This window comes from Periplaneta americana, chromosome 4, assembly GCF_040183065.1.
Source record: "Periplaneta americana isolate PAMFEO1 chromosome 4, P.americana_PAMFEO1_priV1, whole genome shotgun sequence".
Taxonomy (NCBI): domain Eukaryota; kingdom Metazoa; phylum Arthropoda; class Insecta; order Blattodea; family Blattidae; genus Periplaneta; species Periplaneta americana.
In genome coordinates this window covers 184603697-184626702 of record NC_091120.1, presented here as the reverse complement: position 1 = coordinate 184626702, position 23006 = coordinate 184603697, and the positions used below count along the sequence as shown (strand labels likewise).

At 36.6% G+C, this 23006-nt stretch overlaps 1 protein-coding gene and 1 pseudogene across 4 annotated transcripts in view; one reads left to right on the top strand and one right to left on the bottom strand.

Annotated features, from left to right (window-relative positions):
* LOC138698520 (LIM domain only protein 3-like) overlaps positions 1–23006 on the top strand; it is a 1357283-nt gene that overhangs the window by 827553 nt on the left and 506724 nt on the right. The gene's annotated exons all lie outside the window — the stretch shown is intronic.
* Positions 18864–23006, bottom strand: part of LOC138698981 (golgin subfamily A member 6-like protein 22) — a 32727-nt pseudogene continuing 28584 nt past the window's right edge.

Genomic DNA, 23006 nt, shown 5'->3' with positions numbered 1-23006 from the left:
TAATAAATTCTACGTAAATCGTTGCTTTTACTGCCTGGTCTTTCTCATAGGAAACAAATGAATGTATTTCCGACAAATTTAATGAAAACCAGAACGACACAGAGTGCTTATAGTTTAATTTTCTTTGAAGTCACAATTTTAATACACGGACCTGGACCAGAGCTTGTCACAAAATAGTAGACTAATATATTTATGTCAGCTAATCTGACTCTCCTAATCTGCGAATATATGTGCAAATATATATCATCTATTATTTATCTAGTCTCTCTTTATTTAATGTATTCTCTTTATCTATATAATTCATTGTCTCTACCTAATTCAATTTAATCCAATCTCTCTAATCTAATATTTCTGTCTAATCTAACGTCATTACCTAATCCATCTAATATATTTCTTTCTAATATAGGCCTATTTAACGTAATCAAACCCATTATAATCTGTCTAACGTCTAACGTAATCTCCTTTGTAATCTAATCTACAAAATTTAATATCTATATGGTATAATCTAATCTACGATATTTATAATCATAATTACTAATCTGATTAGATATAAAGTATTACCTGTGTAACCTATCTATCTGGCTGTCTAACCAAATCTGTCTCTGCCTGCCTGTTTATAACTATTTTCTACAAAAACATCTCAACACATAAACAACACAAAAAAAAAACAAATACAACCACACAGGCGTATACAAAATCAACAACTTCTACATAGGACAGACAGGCAGATCATTTCAAACAGGAACACATCACTGCAATAACAAAATTACAAAACACTTCCACATATGCAGAATACATCACAAATGCTAACCACATATACTGAGACATCAACACAGATATGGAAATTCTACACATCCACCCAAAAAGCCAGAAACTAAACACACTAGAACAATACGAAATATACAAACACACAAAAACACATCCAAATGAAGTTCTTAACACACAACTCAATTTCAGAACACACACACTCTTTGTCTCCACATTACACTACACAAACACACCCCCACAGAAAACAAAACAAAAGGCGCCAAGACCAGCAACAGCCAGTTCTGATGATGGCCAATAGCAGGCCGAAACATATAACAAGGTAACATAAAAAATTTAACACGAGAAAGACACGTAATACGTTTTCCAAACTATTTTCTATTCTTATCAAATTCTGTCTCTGCACCTCTGTAACTCTGTCTCTGCATAACTGACTCTATGTCTCTCTGTCTCTGCCTTTTTAACTCTGTCTCTGCTTATCCAATTCTCTGTTTTCCCCCTTGCCTATCTGTAACTGTCTCCTTCCTTGCCTCTCTGTCTAATTCTGTCTCTGCTTGCCTAATTCCATGCCTCTGATTACAATCTCTCTGTAATTCTGTCTCTGCCTGTCTAACTCTTGTCTCTTTCTACTGTCTCTATTTAATATAACTCCCTGTTTCTACTTGTCTTCTATAACTCTGTCTCTGTTTGTCTAACTCTCTGACTCAGCATGTCTGTCTGTCTATAATTCCCTCTCTGCATCTCTAACTCTATTTTGTCTGTCTATGCCTCTGTCTTTGATTATAGCTATTTTCTGTCCACCTATCTATCTCTAACTCAGTCTCTGTCAGTCTAACTTTGTAACTCTGTTTCTGCTTATTTAGTCCTCTGTCTCTTTTTGCATATCTATCAGTAATTCTGTCTCTGTTGGTCTAAGTCTGTCTGCTATTATGTGTCTACTCGCTAGTTATCTGTCTCTTCTTCCATTATGTGTCTGTAATTCTGTCTCTGCTTGTCTTAAATTTGTCTGCTACTCTCTTTCTACAAGCCAGTTATCTGTCTCTGCTTGCATATATATCTGTAATTCTGTCTCTGCTTGTCTAACTCTGTTACTGTACTATGTTTCTACTCGTTAGTTATCTGTCTCTTCTTCCATATGTGTCTAATTCTGTCTCTACTTGTCTTAACTTTGTCTGCTACTCTCTTTCTACAAGTCAGTTATCTGTCTGCTTGTATATGTATCTGTAATTCTGTCTCCGCTTGTCTAACTCTGTTACTGTACTATGTTTCTACTTGCTAGTTATCTGAATCTTCTTCCATGTAAGTAGCACAGGGGAAAAATAGTGTCACAATTCTCTAAAGGGTGATGTCATCAACTAATTCAGTATATTACTGCAAAATGTATTGCTGTTTCTAATGAAAAAGTAGGAAAGGTGATGATTCTCCTTTACCAGTTATGATAAGAAAACACTAAAGTTTTGCACTAGTAATATACTGAATTAGACGATTACATCACTTTTATGAGAATTATGACTTTGATTGTTTTTTCCCCTCTACTCTTCATATGTATATGTAATTCTGTCTCTGCTTGTCTTAACTTTATCTGCTATTACTTATCTGTCTTTGCTTGCATATGTGTTTGTATTTCTGTCTTTGTTTGTCTAACTCTGTCTGTTACTCTGTTTATGCTTGTCTAATTATCTGTCTTTACTTCTTATCTCTCTGTAATTCTGTCTCTGCTTGTCTAACTCTGTTCCTACTTGTTTTACTCTGTCTCTGCTTGTCTAACTCTGTCTCTACTTTCTTACTCTGTCTCTGCCTGTCTGTAATTCTGTCAATGCTAACCTCGTCTGTGTCGCGGATTGTCGTCTGTAATCCTGTCTTTGCTTGTTTGTTTGTAATCTGACTCTGCTTGTCTAACTCTGTCTCTAACTGTCTGTAACTCTGTTTTTGCTTGTCTACTTCTCTGTCTCTGCCTGCCTATCTGTCTATGACACTGACTCTGCTTGCCTAATTCTCCCTTTCTACCCGTCTGTTGACAAATCTCTCTACATGTCTCTGCCTTTTCTTGTCTGTAGTCTGACTCTGCCTGCCTGTGTTACGAGAATTCAGCTAATGATATTCCAGCTTACTCGTACTTATTTTCTGTGAAGAAAGAGTACTACTTCGAAATGAAACCGTTTATAATATTTTGTTTAGTACAGTCTAGTATATTTAATCTTCAATTGTTGAAGCGAAACAAGTCAAGCTATTAAATTACTGTTTATACAAGACTTAACATTGTTTCTGGATAGCTTTTCCTCGCCTGGATTTAATCATGAATAGGCTAATTTCTCTTAATCTGAATATCTTTATTTGACATTCGTTTAATGAATATTCCCGATGTGACTTCCCCTCTGAATTGACATCAGACTGTTACATGGACGTAAGTGGCGAGAATAAACGTTTCAATCCGTAGATATGCCTGTACGAATAGCTTCAACTGTGTGTGAATATGAGCACTGTATTAACTCGTTTAGTACGGCTGCAATTATTTACAAGCCTAGCGTCTCTGTATGTCTGTCTCTAGTTAGCTAAGAGAAAACATAATTGCTAATGAGAAGGCCTCTACTTCAGGTTAATTACTTCTCGGAAATCCCATTTTTTTTCTGTAAAAAGGGACTGGTTTTGGAAATTAAATCCTTCATAATAATTTGCATGTTCCTTACAATGTAGTCGATTTAATACCCCCGTTCGTGAATACACCCGCACGCATGCTCCTGCAAGAAGCATTTTCGAGCGTTCAACCCCCCGCTGAGCACATTCATAAAACCATTAGAAGAGGAGGAGAGGGAGGGAGAGACCGCTTTTCAAACGCAGGCTAATACGACTTTGTGCAATTACACTTGAAAATGCTTTAGCCTGTATTAGAAGCAAAATAATTAGCCGTGTGACGTCACTGAAGTGATATACGCTTTTCAATTCTAGAACAGCGTGTTTAACTAATTACAGCAATACACTGTGTATACAACTTGCATTCAGCGGCACACGTTACAGTCTGTGTCTGATGTAGGGGTGGGACCAAGCCAGTGTCTGTCTCAAAGAGCAAAGAGGTTTATTCGATCGCCCCGATATCTGTTGAACTGTTATACTGGTATTTACTCCCTTTACATGGCTCGATGCGCACCGTTGGTCGAACGACCTTTCCGCGCCGTGTCCCCGGGTTCAAATCCCAGGGAATCAAAGTACAAGGTGGCTAAAATTAAACTGTACTTACTTAACAAGCTGTAAATGGAAAACTGTTAATCAGGGAAATATGAAACTTAATGTGAATATTTTGGAGGCCAAACGGAAGATAAATAATAATAATATTTATTATTATTATTATTATTAATTAATTTATTTATTTATTATTAATATTTTTGTGCTGAACAACAGCCAGAGGCCAATTATAGTTCAGCACAATACACAAACAGAAGATACAAAGGTGCAAAAACAAAATAAATAATATCTTAAATAAACAAAACATACATAAATAAAATTGAGACAAGAACAGTAAATACTAATAATCAAAATGAAACTAAACCTTAAAAGGATCTAAATTGTGCCCATGCAAATTGGCGTATTTTATGCATCTACAGACTGGAGAAAGTGATTTTGAATTTCTGTTATAAAAATTTTTTTGAAATCTTAAACCTTTTGTAGGAATACGAATGCTGATATTGTTTATGATAGACTCACAATTAATATCACCCTTAATTAATAATAATAATAATAATAATAATAATAATAATAATAATACTTACTTACTTACTGGCTTTTAAGGAACCCGCAGGTTCATTGCTTCCCATAAGCCCGCCATTGGTCCCTATCCTGAGCAAGATTAATCCATTCTCTATCATCATATCCCACCTCCCCCAAATCCATTTTAATATTATCCTCCTATCTACGTCTCGGCCTCCCTAAAGGTCTTTTTCCCTCCGGCCTCCCAACTAACACCCTATATGCATTTCTGGATTCGCCCATACGTGCTATATGCCCTGCCCATCTCAAACGTTTGGATTTAATGTTCCTAATTATGTCAGGTGAAGAATACAATGCGTGCAGTACTGTGTTGTGTAACTTTCTCCATTCTCCTGTAACTTCATCCCTGTTAGCCCCAAATATTTTCCTAAGCATCTTATTCTCAAACACCCTTAAGCTATGTTCCTGTCCCAAAGTGACAGTCCAAGTTTCACAACCATAAAGAACAACCGGTATTATAACTGTTTTATAAATTCTAACTTTCAGATTTTTTGATAGCAGACTGGATGATAAAAGCTTCTCAACCGAATAATAATAATAATAATAATAATAATAATAATAATAATAAATAATAATAATAATATTTTATTTAACTAGCTAGCTAGTGCGTACAAATTAAAATTATAAAACAAAAATGTTCCTAGCCACTACCGTAAGAGCCGTGTACGGTGTGGTCTTAGACAATAATAATAATAATAATAATAGTAATAATAATAGTAATTCATTTCTAGAACAAAGGTACATATTGTCATTTTATTAAAAATCATTCTAGCACTCCCAGAAAGCGTACAGCCTTAGACACAAAAATGATCGTCGTCCTATAGGTTTTTTTTTATTTTAGTAGGTTATTTTACGGCGCTTTATCAACATCGGGAATCGAACCCGGGCCACCTGGTTTCGCGGCTAGACGCGCTAACCGTTACTGTATAGATGTGGACGACAACTTTTCAAAGGAGAGTTTTTGTAAAGAACAAATATTTCATTTCTGTAACTTGTTTTCATATTATTGTGATCTTAATAAAGAGTTTCGTATCGTAAATATATTGTCACCTCTACTTTTTAACTTCGCTCTGGAATATGCCATTAGGAAAGTTCAGGATAACACAGAGGGTTTGGAATTGAACGGGTTACATCAGCTTCTTGTCTATGCGGATGACGTGAATATGTTAGCAGAAAATCCACAAACGATTAGGGAAAACACGGAAATTCTACTTGAAGCAAGTAAAGCGATAGGGTTGGAAGTAAATCCAGAAAAGACTAAGTATATGATTATGTCTCGTGACCAGAATATTGTACGAAATGAAACTATAAAAATTGGAGATTTATCCTTCGAAGAGCTGGAAAAATTCAAATATCTTGGAGCAACAGTAACAAATATAAATTATACTCGGGAGGAAATTAAACGCAGAATAAATATGGGAAATTCGTGTTATTCTTCGGTTGAGAAGCTTTTATCATCTAGTCTGCTGTCAAAAAATCTGAAAGAATTTATAAAACAATTATATTACCGGTTGTTCTGTATGGTTGTGGAACTTGGACTCTCACTTTGAGAGAGGAACAGAGATTAAGGGTGTTTGAGAATAAGGTTCCTAGGAAAATATTTTGGGCTAAGAGGGATGAAGTTACAGGAGAATGGAGAAAGTTACACAACGCAGAGCTGCACGCATTGTATTCTTCACCTGGCATAATTTGGAACATAAAATCCAGACGTTTGAGATGGGCAGGGCATGTAGCACGTATGGGCAAATCCAGAAATGCATATAGAGTGTTAGTTTGGAGGCCGGAGGGAAAAAGACCTTTGGGGAGGCAGAGACGTAGATGGGAAGATAATATGAAAATGGATTTGAGGGAGGTGGGATATGATGGTAGAGACTGGATTAATCTTGCTCAGGATAGGGATCAATGGCGGGCTTATGTGAGGGCGGCAATGAACCTCCAGGTTCCTTAAAAGCCAGTAAGTTAGTAAGTAAATATAGTTTTATATTGGTCTCAAAAATGAGTATTTAAGGACACAAATCCACTAAGTGCGCAAGCTAAGGAGCATTTATCTTAATACAGCTTAAAACACAAAGTGACAAAACGATCGCAGAATGAATGGAAACGTACAGATTTCGTGGAAGAAAGATAAATTTCCATTTCACTTTCCAGAATCGAACTCAGGTTCGCTGACTGGAAGGTACACACTAATAAATCTTGCAACATGGTTCCTGTATGAGAAATCCCACAGACTTCCCTAGATCAGGTCCAGATGCTCTCCGTGAGACATCGACAGCTGACAGCTAGGGTGTTTAAAATGACGGCTGAGGGCTATGCAGTGCAGTTTAAAAATGCATGGGGGTCACAGTTAATTCGTAACTAATATTGACACAACACCAGCGTGATGCGAATTGAATCGGCTTCAGCCCGTATTGGTTTAAAATATTATTTCATCTTCTCTAATTAGATATACGAAATAACAACAGCACAGGCATTTAAATATGGATAACTGAAATATTTGAGCATTTCTTTCTCACATACATAATATTAAATGATATTAATACAGGCAGAAATGAGGGTAATGTTTATATTTTTTTGTCGCTCGCAGTTTCATTAATTACAGTACCAATTAAGCGGCCGTGCGACATATTTTGTTGACGCCATTATCACGATGGCTCTACTGCCGCCGCTAAGGCAGTGGAATATGCACAACGGGTTTTGCAAATGGGATTCACTAATTAGGTTTCTCAGTCTACAATTACTCATTACATTCTTCACTATTTCATTATCATAATTATCATTGTTATTATTGCAAATGCGACACAATTAACAAATGGCTGTGTTTTTTTATTATTAATTTACTGAATTAATAACGGATTATTAATGAAAGCGAGCTGTCATCGTCTTTGTTTCGTTTTTATTTCCAACATATAAAAATAATTGCATTATGATGAAAAGCGAGCGCAGTAGCAGCTCGCCCGGAGGTTTTACAACGATGCAGGCCTGGTTTCGATCCCCTGTGGGTTCACGACAGAACCATAGCTATATCAAATGCTGGAGTCTTACAAACGAGGCCGGGCAAATATGTATACAGTTTAGTTTGTAAGTTGATGGAATTGGCCAAATCTTGTTCATAACAGAAATGAATGGCGTAAATTTATTGAGAAGGTCAAAACTTCGACGAAATTGTAGCACCTACTGAAGATGAAGAAGAAGAAGAAGAATGCATCAGTTAATTAAATCATACCAAAACAGGCAGACTTTGAGTGAAGACCAATTATATATACTTACTCTAGTCTATTAGTTTATGGAAACCTACCAAAGGGAAGAATTTGAGTCAGGACAGATCTTTACTGAATCTAATTTATCACTTGATGAAAACTTACCAACGGGACGAAGTAGAGTCAAGATAGAGTCTAATTTATCAGTTGATGAAAATCTACCAAAGGGGAAGAACTTGATTCAGGACAGATTTTACTGAGTCTAATTTATCAGTTGATGAAAACCTACCAAAGGGAAAGAATTTGAGTCAGGACAGTTTATTGAGTCTAATTTATCAGTTGATGAAAACGTACCAAAGGGGAAGAATTTGATTCAGGACAGATTTTACTCAGTCTAATTTATCAGTTGATGAAAACCTACCAAAGGGGAAGAATTTGAGTCGGGACAGATTTTGCTGAGTCTAATTTATCAGTTGATGAAAACCTACCAAAGGGGAAGAATTTGATTCAGGACAGATTTTACTGAGTCTAATTTATCAGTTGATGAAAACCTACCAAAGGGGAAGAATTTGAGTCGGGACAGATATTTACTGAGTCCAATTTATCAGTTGATGAAAACCTACCAAAGGGGAAGTATTTGAGTCGAGACAGATTTCATTGAATCCAATTTATCAGTTGATGAAAACCTACCAAAGGGGAAGAATTTGAGTCAGGACAGATTTTACTGAGTCTAATTTATCAGTTTATGAAAACCTACCAAAGGAGAAGAATTTGATTCAGGACAGATTTTACTGAGTCTAATCTATCAGTTGATGAAAAGCTACCAAAGGGAAAGAATTTGATAGAGAGGCTTTACTGAGTCTAATTTATCAGTTGATAGAAACCTACCAAAGGGGAAGAATTCGAGTCAGGACAGATTTTACTGAGTCTAATTTATCAGTTGATGGAAACCTACCAAAGGGGAAGAATTCGAGTCGGGACAGATTTTATTGAGTCTAATTTATCAGTTGATGAAAACCTACCAAAGGGGAACAATTTGATTCAGGACACATTTTACTGAGTTTAATTTAGCAGTTGATGAAAACCTACCACAGGGGAAGAAATTGAGTCAGGACAGATTTTACTGAGTCTAATTTATCAGTTAATGAAAACCTACCAAACGGGAAGAATTTGACAGGACAGATTTTACTGATTCTATTTATCAGTTGATGAAAAACATACCAAAGGGGAACAATTTGATTAAGGACAGATTTTACTGAGTCTAATTTATCAGCTGATGAAAACGTACCAAAGGGGAAGAATTTGATTCAGGACAGATTTTACTGGGTCTAATTTATCAGTTGATGAAAACCTACCAAAGGGGAAGAATTTGAGTCAGGACAGATCTTTACTGAGTCTAATTTATCACTTGATGAAAACCTACCGAAGGGGAAGAATTTGAGTAAGGACAGATCTTTACTGAGTCTAATTTATCAGTTGATGAAAACTTACCAAAGGGCGGCGAATTTGAGTCACGGCAGAGTCTAATTTATCAGTTTATGAAAACCTGCCAAAGAGGACGAGTTTGAGTCAGCACAGGTATTTATTGAATCTAATTTATCAGTTCTTGGAAACCTACTAAAGGTGACGAGTTTGAATCAGCATAAATATTTGCTGAGTCTAATTTATCAGTTTATGAAAGCCTAGCAAAGGGGACGAGTTTGAGCCAAGACAGATATTTACTGAGTCTAATTTATGAGTTGAAAACCTACCAAAGGGGAAGAATTTGAGTCAGGATAGATGTTTACTGAGTATAATTTATCAGCTTATGAAAACCTATCAGAGAGGACGAATTTGAGACGGCACAGATATTTACTTAATATAATTTATCAGTTTATGAAAACCTACCAAAAGGGACGTCTTTGAGCCAGGACAGTTATTTATGAAAACCTACCAAAGTGAAAGAATTTGAGTCAGGACAGATGTTTGCTTAGTCTAATTTATCAGTTGATGAAAACCTACCAAAGAGGAAGAATTTGAGTCAGGACATGTTTACCGAGTCTAATTTATCAGTTCATGAAAACCTACCAAGGGGAAAGAATTTGAGTCGGGACAGATATTTACGAATCTAATTTATCAGTTGATGAAAACCTACCAAAGGGGACGAGTTTGGCAGATAATTATATAAATTAGATGTACTAATTTTCAATAAAAAATAAATGTTTATTAATAAATTGGAAATTGGAGTTTGAGTCAGAACAGATCTTTACGGAGTCTAATTTACGAATTTATGAAAACCTACCAAAGGGGAATTTTAAAAATTTTTTATGATCATGTTGGTAATTATCCTATAAGCAGGTAATAATTTATTAATATTTTGTGTAATAGCCGTCTATATACTTATCAAGTATTAGGAAAACAAGGTGGAACTGTTTCACCTCTATTCTCATCTGGCAACTTCATTAGGGATTTGTATGTCTCTTTCTAACAACTGACCTGAACTCTTGTTTCACTCCCATTAGCACCAGGGATGATAAAATCAGGGTTTGGGCAAAATCATCGAAATATGGACATTCACCTATTTCATAACCAACTTCATCTTCTATCCATTGCTGCATTATTTCCGAAAATTATGATCGGTAGGCATAACCGACATGGTGGGATATGTTTGCAATAACCGTGGAACATAATGAAAATTAATTACCGAAAAGAAATTAAACACAAAACATACAACAATATTGAACTTGAAGAACTACTACGTAACACGATATATCGGTCTGTGAGACCGGCAAATATAGCAGACAATGATTACACACTTTAATAAGTAACAGCGACAACAATGTACTGAACAGATTTAGATGACAACCACACTACAGCACACCTGAAGAACTAAAGAAAACATGGCTCAAAGGAGAAGACAATATATGAAGCAGTGTTGCAAATATTCAAGAAATAAAACACCATGCCGGCCTGGCAGACCGGTATTTCGGGTTAAGAATTAAAATAAAAGGTTTGAATTACGACACATCTGGACCTAACCGTACTTACAATATGTGACTGGTTCTTACTAAAAGGAAGAGTTTGAATTCCTACAAGTCTTGACCCAGTCATAGATATATTATACAGGGACATCATTTAATTTTTACTTCAATTTTTATTGTACCTGAGTTTTTGAATGTACTTCACTCCCACCACTTCCACTAATGAAGTTCAACCGTTCTCCACACAGAACCAAGGCCGCATATACAGTCATTGTAGCGTTACGGTCATAGTAAACAGCATGTTCCAAAAATATGTTCGCGTTTTCCAGTGACGAAAGAGCTTTCAATATTGAATCATTTTCGCACAGGTACTGTCGTCCATTTGCCTACGTCGTATCCCGGCTTCCCCTACCAGCTTTTATTCGCCAGCTAGTGGCTGGGCTGTCTTAGCTCTTTTCTGAGAACATTGATTTCTGTTAGGAATTGGACGTCTACGTAATATTATACAACTGTTTAAAATAACTTTAATAAAAGGGCCTTGTTAAGTAATTAAATGTCACGTGATTTTCTCCCTTTCTACGACCCTACGACATAACCACTTGGACGGACAGTAGATAGTATGTCTGAGTAATTTTATATTTTCGGATCGGGCAGAAGTGAAGATTGAATTTACAGTACGTAAGGTACTCTTTTACGGAGTAGGTACAGAATTAGGCCTATTTCAACATGAGTTACTAGTACGAAGAACGAAACTGGTAATTGAGATTAGGTACAATAGTCTATAGTGCGATAAGATGCACATTAGAACTGAAGCCTGTATCGAAATGTACGGCCACCATTTTCAAAAATGTGTTTAAATATCCACATTATGATTATTTTTCAATTTAACTTCATTCTCTATATTGTACGCTAATGTGCTGTAGACATTATAATATACACTGCATAATGAATACGTCCACATGGACAGCTCAGCTCGTGAGTAAAAACACTCATTGATAATACTGTACTGTATTTTGATTAAAGAAAAACCTAATGAAAATGATCAAACTCAAAAGCGCAATATTTCCTAGTTTACGTAAATGGATGAACTACTTTTCTTCCCTCCTGTACCTATTAAAGTGATTTGTTTGTATATTGCGTCAGTATCATCGAACTCCAGTGGTAGAAGGGGGTAGCAAACGGCGTTGATCCAGAGATATAGGCAAGTTAATATTAAAATGTTAATAAAAAGAAAATGATGTCCCTATATAACTGATTCCCAACTGAGGTAACCAGGGTTTGTGCCCTGCTTGCATCGTGTAGTCCTGCCACATGACTTTTCCCACTAAATGTAACCTGGGTTTGGTTCTCAGCCAATGTGGATCTATCTGTAGTAGTCACCTGGCAACTTCCCACCAAAGGGCCCGAGCTTCATTCCCGGATAGTCCTGGACTCAACTGTATGTCGCTGTACTAAAGGTTTTACACTAAAAGGGGAACAGTGTTCGAATCTCGGTAGATTCCGTATCTAGTATATATTCATTAAGGTTGCGGGTTTATCCCTAAAGAATCGGAAATAATCAGGAAGATGGTTCGCTTTAACCGTTGTTGTGTCGGGTAACTTTCTCGCATAAAGTGGTACGTTGATAAACACTGGGCATAATCTGTGAGATTTGTGGAATAGGTTCACTATAAGTATTTTGATTTCCTCTACAATTTTAATTTTACTTTTTTCCATCATGATTTTATGTTCTTAGGTAAACCTTTTGTAGTTCAGAAGGAAGTTAAATGTAGAATTACTATTGGCAATTAATAGATAATTTATCCAGTAATTCATTCTCGGTAAAGCACATCTTTACTCTAACATCGTAGCTAAGCAAGCTAGGGCAGTGGTACACATTATGCAGCCAGCGGCTCTTGAATTAATATTACTGTTACTACTCTTTTTCTGAGAATTATTTTTAAATTTCTGTAATAATGTGCAGTTGGAGAAAACTTTCGTTACCCTGAATCATTACTGTCGGTGAAGATTTAAACAACGACACGCATTTGTAGTGTCATGAATTGCATTTATTAACATTCCATAGTATGTTCTTGTTGTTTTCTAATGCCAGGCGTTTGACAATAAAGTCATTTGAAGCTTCAAATACTTGAGATGTAACATAAGCAGTAACATGAGCTGCTGTCAAGAAGTCAAAAGAAGAATAGCAATGGCAAAGGAAGCTTTTAATAGAAAAACGAGCATCTTCTGCGGACGAAGAAAGAACTAAGGAAGAGACTAGTGAAGTGCTTTGTGTCGAGTGTGGCATTGTATGTAGCAGAAACATGGACATTATGACGAAGTGAAGAGAAGCGACTAGAAGCATTTGAAATGTGGATATGGAGAAGGCTGGAGCGTATGAAGTGGACAGACAGAATAAGAAACGTAGCTGTGTTGGAAAGACTTGGTGAAGAAAGAATGATGCTGAAACTGATCAGGAAGAGGAAAAGAAATTAGGTGGGTCACTGGCTGAGAAGAAACTGCCCTCTGAAAGATACACTGGAAGGAATGATGAACGGGAGAAGATTTCGGGGCAGAAGAAGATATCAGATGATAGACGATATTAAGATATAAACGGTTCAGAGCAGAAGTGGTGTAAGTCAAAAATGGGTAATGAGGGTTAAAGTAAACATTCTGTAAAATATAAAGCAATTAATATTCCGGGATCGGTACCGGGCCCCGGAACAATTTTTCCTTGAGATTATTCTAACCTGGTTTACAGGGAGCTACTACCTGAAAGCCAAATTTGCATAATTAATATTCAATCTATTTAAACTATTAGTAGTCAGTGGATAGCGCGAAGGACATATTAATTGCTACTTTGCGCTGTATTTTACAGAATTTTTACTTTAAATCTCATTACCCAATTTTGACTTACACCACTTTTGCTCTGAACTGCTCATATATGGATTATATGCGGAGACAAAGAGGAAGACAAAAAATAGGAAAGACTGGAGAATGCTGGATTTGCAGTGAAAGACCTGCCCTTGGGAGAACACTGAATGAATGAATGAATTAGAAAATTAAGTTTGAAGTTTCAGCAGCCCGACAACATCGTCGCTCAAACAGTCTACTCGTATACAGATGTAAGAGGTCAACGAACTCGGTGAGTCTCCTTACGTAAGCTGCCAAGACGTTGCCATGCGTTTGCTTTGTGCAATAGTTTGAATTTAGCAGTTTTAAAAATTAAATTTACACGAAAACCATGTATGTTATTGAAATACGCCAAAGGGATAAATTATTCTTTATTAGATTTTCTATCGATATGGACAAAAATCACTATTCTACTCGCAATAGTTACGGAATAAAATATTGTTAAATATTTGGAAGGGGAAAAACATTTTTTCTGAAAAAAAATAAAATAAAACTATGAACGTTTCGCCAATATGATATTATAGTCTTTTGTTATATACAACATAAGCTATGCGCTCTAGAAATCTACAACAACCAAATTTCTTGGCTTAAAAATCGATAATGTGTTAAATTGGAAAAATCATATTAAAGAAATTACCCCCCAAACTAAATTCAGCATGTTTTGCTATTAGATCTATGCAAAAGATAGTAAATATCAATACCTTAAAAACAATATACTTTGCATACTTCCACTCGGTAATGAGTTTTGGAATAATATTCTGGGGAAATTCCACAGATAGTAACAGTATATTCCTATTACAAAAAAGAGTAATTAGAATAATAGTAGGTGCCAAATTTATTTTCGTAGCTTATTTTACGACGCTTTGTCAACAGCTCAGGTTATTTAGCGTCTGAATGAGATGAAGGTGATAATGCCGGTGAAATGAGTCCGGGGTCCAACACCGAAAGTTATCCAGCATTTGCTCATATTGGGTTGAGGGAAAACCCCGGAAAAACCTCAACCAGGTAACTAGCCCCAACCGGGAATCCAACCCGGGCCACCTGGTTTCGCTGCTAGACGCGCTAACCGTTACTCCACAGGTGTGGACTGTAGGTACCAAATCTAGGGAATCTTGTAGGACTATTTAAAAAAAACTACAAATAATGCTCATGGCTTGTCAGTATATATTTTCATTAATAATCTTCCTCTTATGTAATCGTGAAAAACTTTGTAACTAATTCAACAGTTCATAGCATAAATACACGTCAAAAATGACTTTCATATTCCATCGGCAAGTCTACCATGCTATCAAAAAGGAGTGCGTTATACGGCAGTAAAAATTTTTAGTAGCCTGCATATCGATATAAAAAATGAAACTCAAAACATAAGATTATTTAAAGAAATACCTAATTTCTCACGCCTTCTATTCTGTAGGTGAATTCATGACATTCAATAACGCTTCATGAAATTGATACTAAAAACTATGTGTTGTACTAGTAGACTATATTGTAAATCTCGTCTGTATATATTTCGTCTAGACTGTGACTATAAATTAAGACTTTATAATAGTATTAAGTTTTTTCATTTGTTCCATATTCTAGCAGTGAAGCAATGTATGAATACCATAGAATGTTAATAAATACAGGGACATCATTTTATTTTTACTTCAATTTTTATTGTACCGGAGTTTTTTAATGTACTTCACTCCCACCCCTTCTACTAATGAAGTTCCAACTTCCTCCATACAGAACCAAGGCCGCATGTAAACACTACTGAGTTAGTGAGTATAGTACGTTCCAGAAATACGTTCGCGTTTTCCAGTGACAAAAGACCTTTCAATATTGAATCATATTTTCGCACAGGTACTGTCCGTTTGCCTACGTCGCATCCCGATTTCCTCCACCTGCTTCTGCTCGCCCCTCTGCAAGAGCTCGGCTATCTTAGCTCTTTTCTGAAAACATTAATTTCTGTTAGGAATTGGACGTTTATGTAATATTATATAACTGTTTAAAATAACAAATAAAAGGGCCTCGTTAAGTAATTGTCACGTGATTTCCCCCCCTTTTTACGATCCTGCGGTATAACCACTTGGACGGACAGTAGATAGCATGTCTGAGTAATTTTATCTGTGCGGGTAGGGCAGAAGTGAAGATTGGATTTACACTACGTAAGGTACTCTTTTATAGAGTAGGTACAAAATTATTTCAACATGAGTTACTAGTACGAAGGACGAAACTGGTAATTGGAAATAGATGCAATAGTCTATAGTGGGATAATATGCACAAAAGAACTGAAGCCTGTATCGAAATGAAAGGCCACCATTTTCAAAAATATATTTAAATATCCATATTATGATTATTTTTCAATTTAACTTAATTCTCTGTATTGTACGCTAATGTGCTGTAGACAGTATAATATACACTGCATAATGAATACGTTCGCATGGATAACTCTGTTCGTGAGAAAAAACACTTATTCTTAATACAGCACTGGATTTTGGTTAAACAAAAACCTAACGAAAATTATAGATCTCAAAATCGCGACATTTCCTAGTATACGTAAATGGATGAACTTTTTTTTTGTTTTAGTTGGTTATTTAACGACGCTGTATCAACTACTAGGTTATTTAGCGTCGATGAGATTGGTGATAGCGATATGATATTTGGCGAGATGAGGCCGAGGAATCGCCATAGATTACCTTGCATTCACATTACGGTTGGGGAAAACCTCGGAAAAACCCAACCGGGTAATCAGCCCAAGCGAGGTGGATGAACTACTTTTCTACCCTCCTATACCTAGTAAAGTGATTTGTTTGTGTTTATACTCCAGTATCATCGAACTAAAGTCGTGGAAGGGATTAGCAAACGGGTTTTCCCGGTTCTCTAAAGGTATAGCCAGGTTAATATTAAAAATATTAGTAAAAATAAAATGATGTCTCTGTACAATACAATAAAAGGCAATTTCATTTCTATCGTGTGTAATATGTGTATGTCTATAAACTTGTTGTAATACACATGACAGTAATAATCTAACCAACATGATAATGGAACTGAATTGTTACGAAATGTATAAGTTTATATTGAAAAATTTTATGATTCAATTTTTTATATTTTTCAGCAATGTAAGAAATTCAAGCCCCAATTAGATGTTTCTTGATTCAGTGCGACTCACATACTTGGCGCCAGTTAACATCAAATATAAAGAAACGTTTAAATTAAGAAAATTAAATTATAGGAATAATCAGTTGAAACCTAGAAATGTGAGTCATAGATATAATATCTTAATGAACGTGGCCCGCGTTTATACTCCACTTTAAATGCCAACACTTCAGTGTATATACGTGTGTGCGTGTGTATGTGTGTGTGTCCGCTGTACAGAAATTCATTGCTGTTAATTCAACATCGTTGTTGTCTGTGTAGCCTTTGTTGGGGGAAATAGAACTACTTATATAATTATATATCTCGTCCCCCAAACTCCGGGGTATGCAGGAATTCTCCCTTCTCTTTGCCTTCCTCTCTCCTCTCTTCCCCTCCCTCTCTCCTTCCTCTTTTATATTAAAACAGCCATGCATAGAAAAGTAATTTGAAGTTGTAATTGAAACTGTAAGACTGTTGCAATTGTCAAATCCATTGAAATTGCCTTTATTTCTATTATATTACTGCAGGCACTGGCAGGGATAGAAGGGCGGTGGGGATTTTCTATACAACAGTCTCTCTATATACGCGCACATACACTTAAAGGGATTTTAATTTAGAAAATTTAATTGACTTTTATTGTAACTAAACTATGTATACGTCTAAGCCTAGAAAGAGAGCGGCTGCCATGGAGTGGAAGAGGGAAAGAGGTGGACGATTTAATTAATAATTACATTTCATCATAACATAGCAGCTGTAATTGATCTTTATTCCATTGTGAACTTTATATAACCAAACTCTACGGTAGGATCGTAATTAAGTTTGGGGGCGGTCATAGCCGGATATCAGCAACTCCCTCTGTCGGCATCAAATTTTAAACGATGGTGCTTTTCGATTTTGGCATATCGTTATTAATCGGTTTCTATGGAGCCAAACTATGTGGTTTTTCAAAATACGTACGTGCGGTATTAAAATTGAATAGAGATCTGTTTACCCCTATGAAGTAGACAGTCCACGGTAAACACGAGAAAATATTTTTGTTTAAAAAAAGCCTTGTTTTTCTACCGTGAAGAATTAATTACATTTTACCACAATAATTGGTTTCTCTATTATTAAATGCATAACATGACCCCTCTCCACTGTCTCTCTCAAAAACTTCACTGATACATCAGAGCCTCGCTTGGGTATTTGTGTGCAAGTGATCACCTTTATACAATTTCAGTTGACGACTTTTTTATACCGATCTGTCAGTGCTGTTCACTGGGTTATTCATTTGCTTTTTATGAAGCTCTCTCCTGATTTGTAATCATGATTTTCAAATATTAATACCACAACAGTTGCTCTGGTACAGCAGACCAGCAATAACTCTGCTTCATATTCTTCGAAAATGTTTATATACACAAAATTATGCAAAACTTCGGTAAATTCCATTCGTCTTATACTATAAATATCGGCCAACTTAAATTCATATTTTTTAAATTTGATTTTTCATTTTCATTTTTCTCTGTTCTTGTTTTATTCATTTCTTTGTAATTTCCGTATTTTGTCTCGTTTCAGTCTTTACTTCCTTTTAATTTCTTCTTTATCCACTCATTCCTGCCTTTCATTAATTTGTCTGTTCTCGTTTTCCTATCTTCTATTTCTCACATTCTTAACTTCTTCCATATTTTTTATTCATACTTTTTCTTTCCCTCTCCATTATTCAGCCTCTCTTACTTCCTGTCTCTTTTACTTCCCTCGCTTTCTTCATAATTTTTCTTCCTGCCTCTTTCTGCTTTTATCCTTTCTGTCTCTTACCTTCCTGCCTTTTTTCTTTCTTCGTCTCTTTTTTCTGCCTCTTATCTTTTTGCCTCTTTTCTTCCTGCCTGTTTTCTTCCTATCTCTTATCTTCTTGCCTTTTTCCTTCCTGCCCTTTTCCTTCCTCCTTTTTCCTTCCTGCCTCTTTTCTTTCTACCTCTTTTCTTCCTGCCTCTTCCCTTCTTGCCTTTTATCTTTCTGTCTTTTTCCTTCCTTCCTCTTTTCTTCAGTCCACTTATTTTTCTTCCTCTTTTCTTCCTGTTTCTTTCCTTCCTTTTTCCTTCCTCCCTTTTTCTTTTCTTCCTGCCTCTTTTCTTTCTACCTCTTCTCTTCCTCTTGCCTATTTTCTTCCTGCCTCTTCCCTTCTAGCATTTTATCATCCTGTCCTTTTCCTTCCTTCCTTCCTCTTTTCTTCATGCCACTTATCTTTCTTCCTCTTTTCTTCCTGCCTCTTTCCTTCCTTCCTCTTTTCTTCAGCCTGCCTCTTTCCTTCCTCCCTTTTTCTTTTCTTTTCTACCTCTTCTCTTCCTCTTGCTTCTTTTCTTCCTGCCTCTTCCCTTCTAGCCTTTTATCTTCCTGTCCTTTTCCTTCCTTTCTTCCTCTTTTCTCCATGCCACTTATCTTTCTTCCTGCCTCTTTCCTTCCTTCCTTTTTCCTTCCTGGCTTTTTCTATTCTGCCTCTTTTCTTATTGCCTCTTTTCTTTCTACCACTTTTCTTCTTCCTGCCTCTTTTCTTCCTGCCTCTTTCCTTCCTCTTTTCTTCCTGCCTCTTTTCTTCCTGCCTCTTTTCTTCCTGCCTCTTTCCTTCCTGCCTCTTTTCTTCCTGCCTCTTTCTTTCCTGCCTCTTTTCTTCCTGCCTCTTTTCTTCCTGCCTCTTTTCTTCCTGCTTCTTTTCTTCCTGCCTCTTTTCTTCCTGCCTCTTTTCTTCCTGCCTCTTTTCTTCCTGCCTCTTTTCTTCCTGCCTCTTTTCTTCCTGCCTCTTTTCTTCCTGCCTCTTTTCTTCCTGCCTCTTTTCTTCCTGTCTCTTTTCTTCCTGCCTCTTTTCTTCCTGCCTCTTTCCTTCCTGCCTCTTTTTTCTACCTCTTCTCTTCCTCCTGCCTCTTTCCTTCCTGCCTCTTTCCTTCCTGCCTCTTTCCTTCCTGCCTGTTCTCTTCCTCCAGCCTCTTTTCTTCCTGCCTCTTTCCTTCCTGCCTCTTTTTCTACCTCTTCTCTTCCTTTTGCCCCTTTTCTTCCTGCCTCTTTTCTTCCTGCCTCTTTTCTTCCTGCCTCTTTCCTTCCTGCCTCTTTTTTCTACCTCTTCTCTTCCTGCCTGCCTCTTTCCTGCCTGCCTCTTTCCTTCCTTCCTCTTTTTCTACCTCTTCTCTTCCTCCAGCCTCTTTTCTTCCTGCCTCTTTTTCTACCTCTTCTCTTCCTCCAGCCTCTTTTCTTCCTGCCTCTTTCCTTCCTGCCTCTTTTTCTACCTCTTCTCTTCCTTTTGCCTCTTTTCTTCCTGCCTCTTTTCTTCCTGCCTCTTTCCTTCCTGCCTCTTTTTTCTACCTCTTCTCTTCCTGCCTGCCTCTTTCCTTCCTGCCTCTTTTCTTCCTGCCTTTTTCCTTCCTGCCTCTTTTCTTCCTGCCTCTTTTCTTCCTGCCTCTTTCCTTCCTACCTCTTTTTTCTACCTCTTCTCTTCGTGCCTGCCTCTTTCCTGCCTGCCTCTTTCCTTCCTTCCTCTTTCCTTCCTGCCTCTTTTCTTCCTGCCTCTTTTCTTCCTGCCTCTTTCCTTCCTGCCTCTTTTTTCTACCTCTTCTCTTCCTGCCTGCCTCTTTCCTTCCTGCCTCTTTTCTTCCTGCCTTTTTCCTTCCTGCCTCTTTTCTTCCTGCCTCTTTTCTTCCTGCCTCTTTCCTTCCTACCTCTTTTTTCTACCTCTTCTCTTCGTGCCTGCCTCTTTCCTGCCTGCCTCTTTCCTTCCTTCCTCTTTCCTTCCTGCCTCTTTTCTTCCTGCCTCTTTTCTTCCTGCCTCTTTTCTTCCTGCCTCTTTTCTTCCTGCCTCTTTTCTTCCTGCCTCTTTTCTTCCTGCCTCTTTCCTTCCTGCCTCTTTTTTCTATCTCTTCTCTTCCTTCTGCCTCTTTTCTTCCTGCCTCTTCCCTTCTTGCCTATTTTCTTCCTCTCTCTTTACTTCGTGCTTCTTTTATTCTTCTTTTTCTTCTTTCTTCTTACCAAAGTATAATGTTTTTGTTGGTTTTGTAGCATATGTTAATCCACGTAAGTTGAAATATTACATGCATTAAAATTTTGTAATCACGATGGCGAATTTTTGTATAATTAAAACTACCGGATTATTGCTATCTTCATTAGCAGCGACACAGCAGCACTTTGCTTTGTTTCAAGTTCTTGCCAGAAGTTGCTGCCTTTTGCTAAGAACCTCCAATAATTAGATTATCTAGGGGTTCTATATCTCTTAATTACTTAATTTTTCCATCTGAGCTTAGATTTTCCTTGTCATACAAGTGTTGCAGTTAAAATTCTTGTGACGAACAGATGATAATCTGATCTTGTCACATCCCGGCACTTTATAACAATTTATAAATATTTTAACTTAAATACTTTTTTATTCGCGGTACAAGAATTGAGAAAATCTAACATATTTAGTGTAACACGAAATTCAATATTTCTCCGTTACATGGTACATAAGCCAAAACGTACTCGTGCTACCATCTGTCGAGTGTTACGTAATCTACTTGCAAGTGAATGAGCACCGCCCAAAATCATAACTTTAATGTTACAAAATTGCAACAAAATACAAAAACAATATAACAAAAATATTTTCGCGCAGTCATTGGGTATCTATAAATCCTCTGTCACTTTTATATAGAATGTTAAAAAATCAATATTATGCGAGGTGGTAGTATTCATCGAAATGATAACAAAAAGTCTAATGTATATTTATCCTAAAATTAATATCTTCAGAGTTGAGTAATTGTTTGTCAATATCATAGAAGATATTGTGATTTTCATTTAAAAACATTCAGTATTCTAAGAAGTGTTAATAGTCATCAAAACAAGAAAAATAGTGCAATAAAAAAGGATCCTAAAATTAAATTTTGTACGAAATAAGGGCTTTGAAATTCCTGTTGTAAGGACAGCATATCTTTCAATGCGAGTTCTTTGGTTGTTTATTATTGGGTGTACAGTATCATATCGGAAATGCAGGGATAAAGGAATAACAAAGTGTGATTTCTTAAGATATAGGCACAGTCTAGTACATACAGTCACGAAGCTCAATACGTAGTAAATATGCAAACATTAGATAGTTGCTCACCACTAGGATCGCTAATATCGCCTCATTACAGGCAATGCAAAATAGTACCGTCACAGTCTATTGTTTCTAGCACCCTCAAAACTCAAGCTTCGTGACTGTATATAGTAGACTGTGATATAGGGCAGAAGGATGAGTCACAATAAATGAAAATCACACCAGAATTTCCTGTGATGTTGATGACCAAGTACTCTTATCTCGGAAGGTATTAGGCCTAATTTTAGATCACATGTTTAAATTATACTTTTTTCTTGCTTTGATTAATAGTACCACCTCTCAAAATAATGAATGCTTTTTTTTTTTCTTTGAAATGAAAATCGCATTGAGCATTTTTTCTATGATGTTGATGAACAAGTAATCACATTTTGGAATGGTTAGAGGTCAGTAGGTCTAAGGATTTTAAGTCTAATGACAGAAGGTTTAATTTTGTAAGTATAATGACATATTGGCTTTGGAACCAAGTCTAATACAACCTAGTCCAATTTACCAAAATTTCTAACACTACATAGTCTAACTTGCAATGAAGTCTAAGGGTACGGTCACACGTCGCTACTTTTGCAGCGCTACTTTTATACTGCAGCTGCAAAAGTTGCGTGTCGTGTTCACACGTAAGCCAAAAGTAGCGCGCTGCACGCTACTTTTCGTGCTGCGCAACCCGAGTGCTGCAAAAGTTGCAACTGGAGGTTGCGAGTTTGTTCACACGCAAGGCGCTACTTTTGCAGCCGCACTCATGCTGCAGGTTTCCATCTCCGTGTTGACTTCTCAATATACCTTTTGTGGTTATGTTCGCATTATTAAGAAACTCATGCGAAAGCTTCCTTATCTATTATTTGCTTTTCTGTCGTATCTAGTATTCAGAAATTGACATTATTTTTACTATAAAGTTTTTAAAAACGCCTATATACTTAAATGATAACCAACAGTATATTCACGTAATCAATGTTGGCAACCCTCCCGTTTGGAACTACGCTGCGGAAAATTTAAAAAATGAATTATATCGTCACCAATTATGCTCAGACTGTGTTGTGTATTTAATAACTGTTACAAATAATTTATTTTCATCACATTTAACATTAAAATATATCCAAACAATAAAAGTATCATTGACACATTTGGGTGGCAACACTGGTTGCAACCGCCGAAAAAATTTCAACAAAACCGATATCAAAAATGCTGCGGCTGCAACCCTGAGAACCCTGTTCACACGTCGCTACTTTTAAGCTG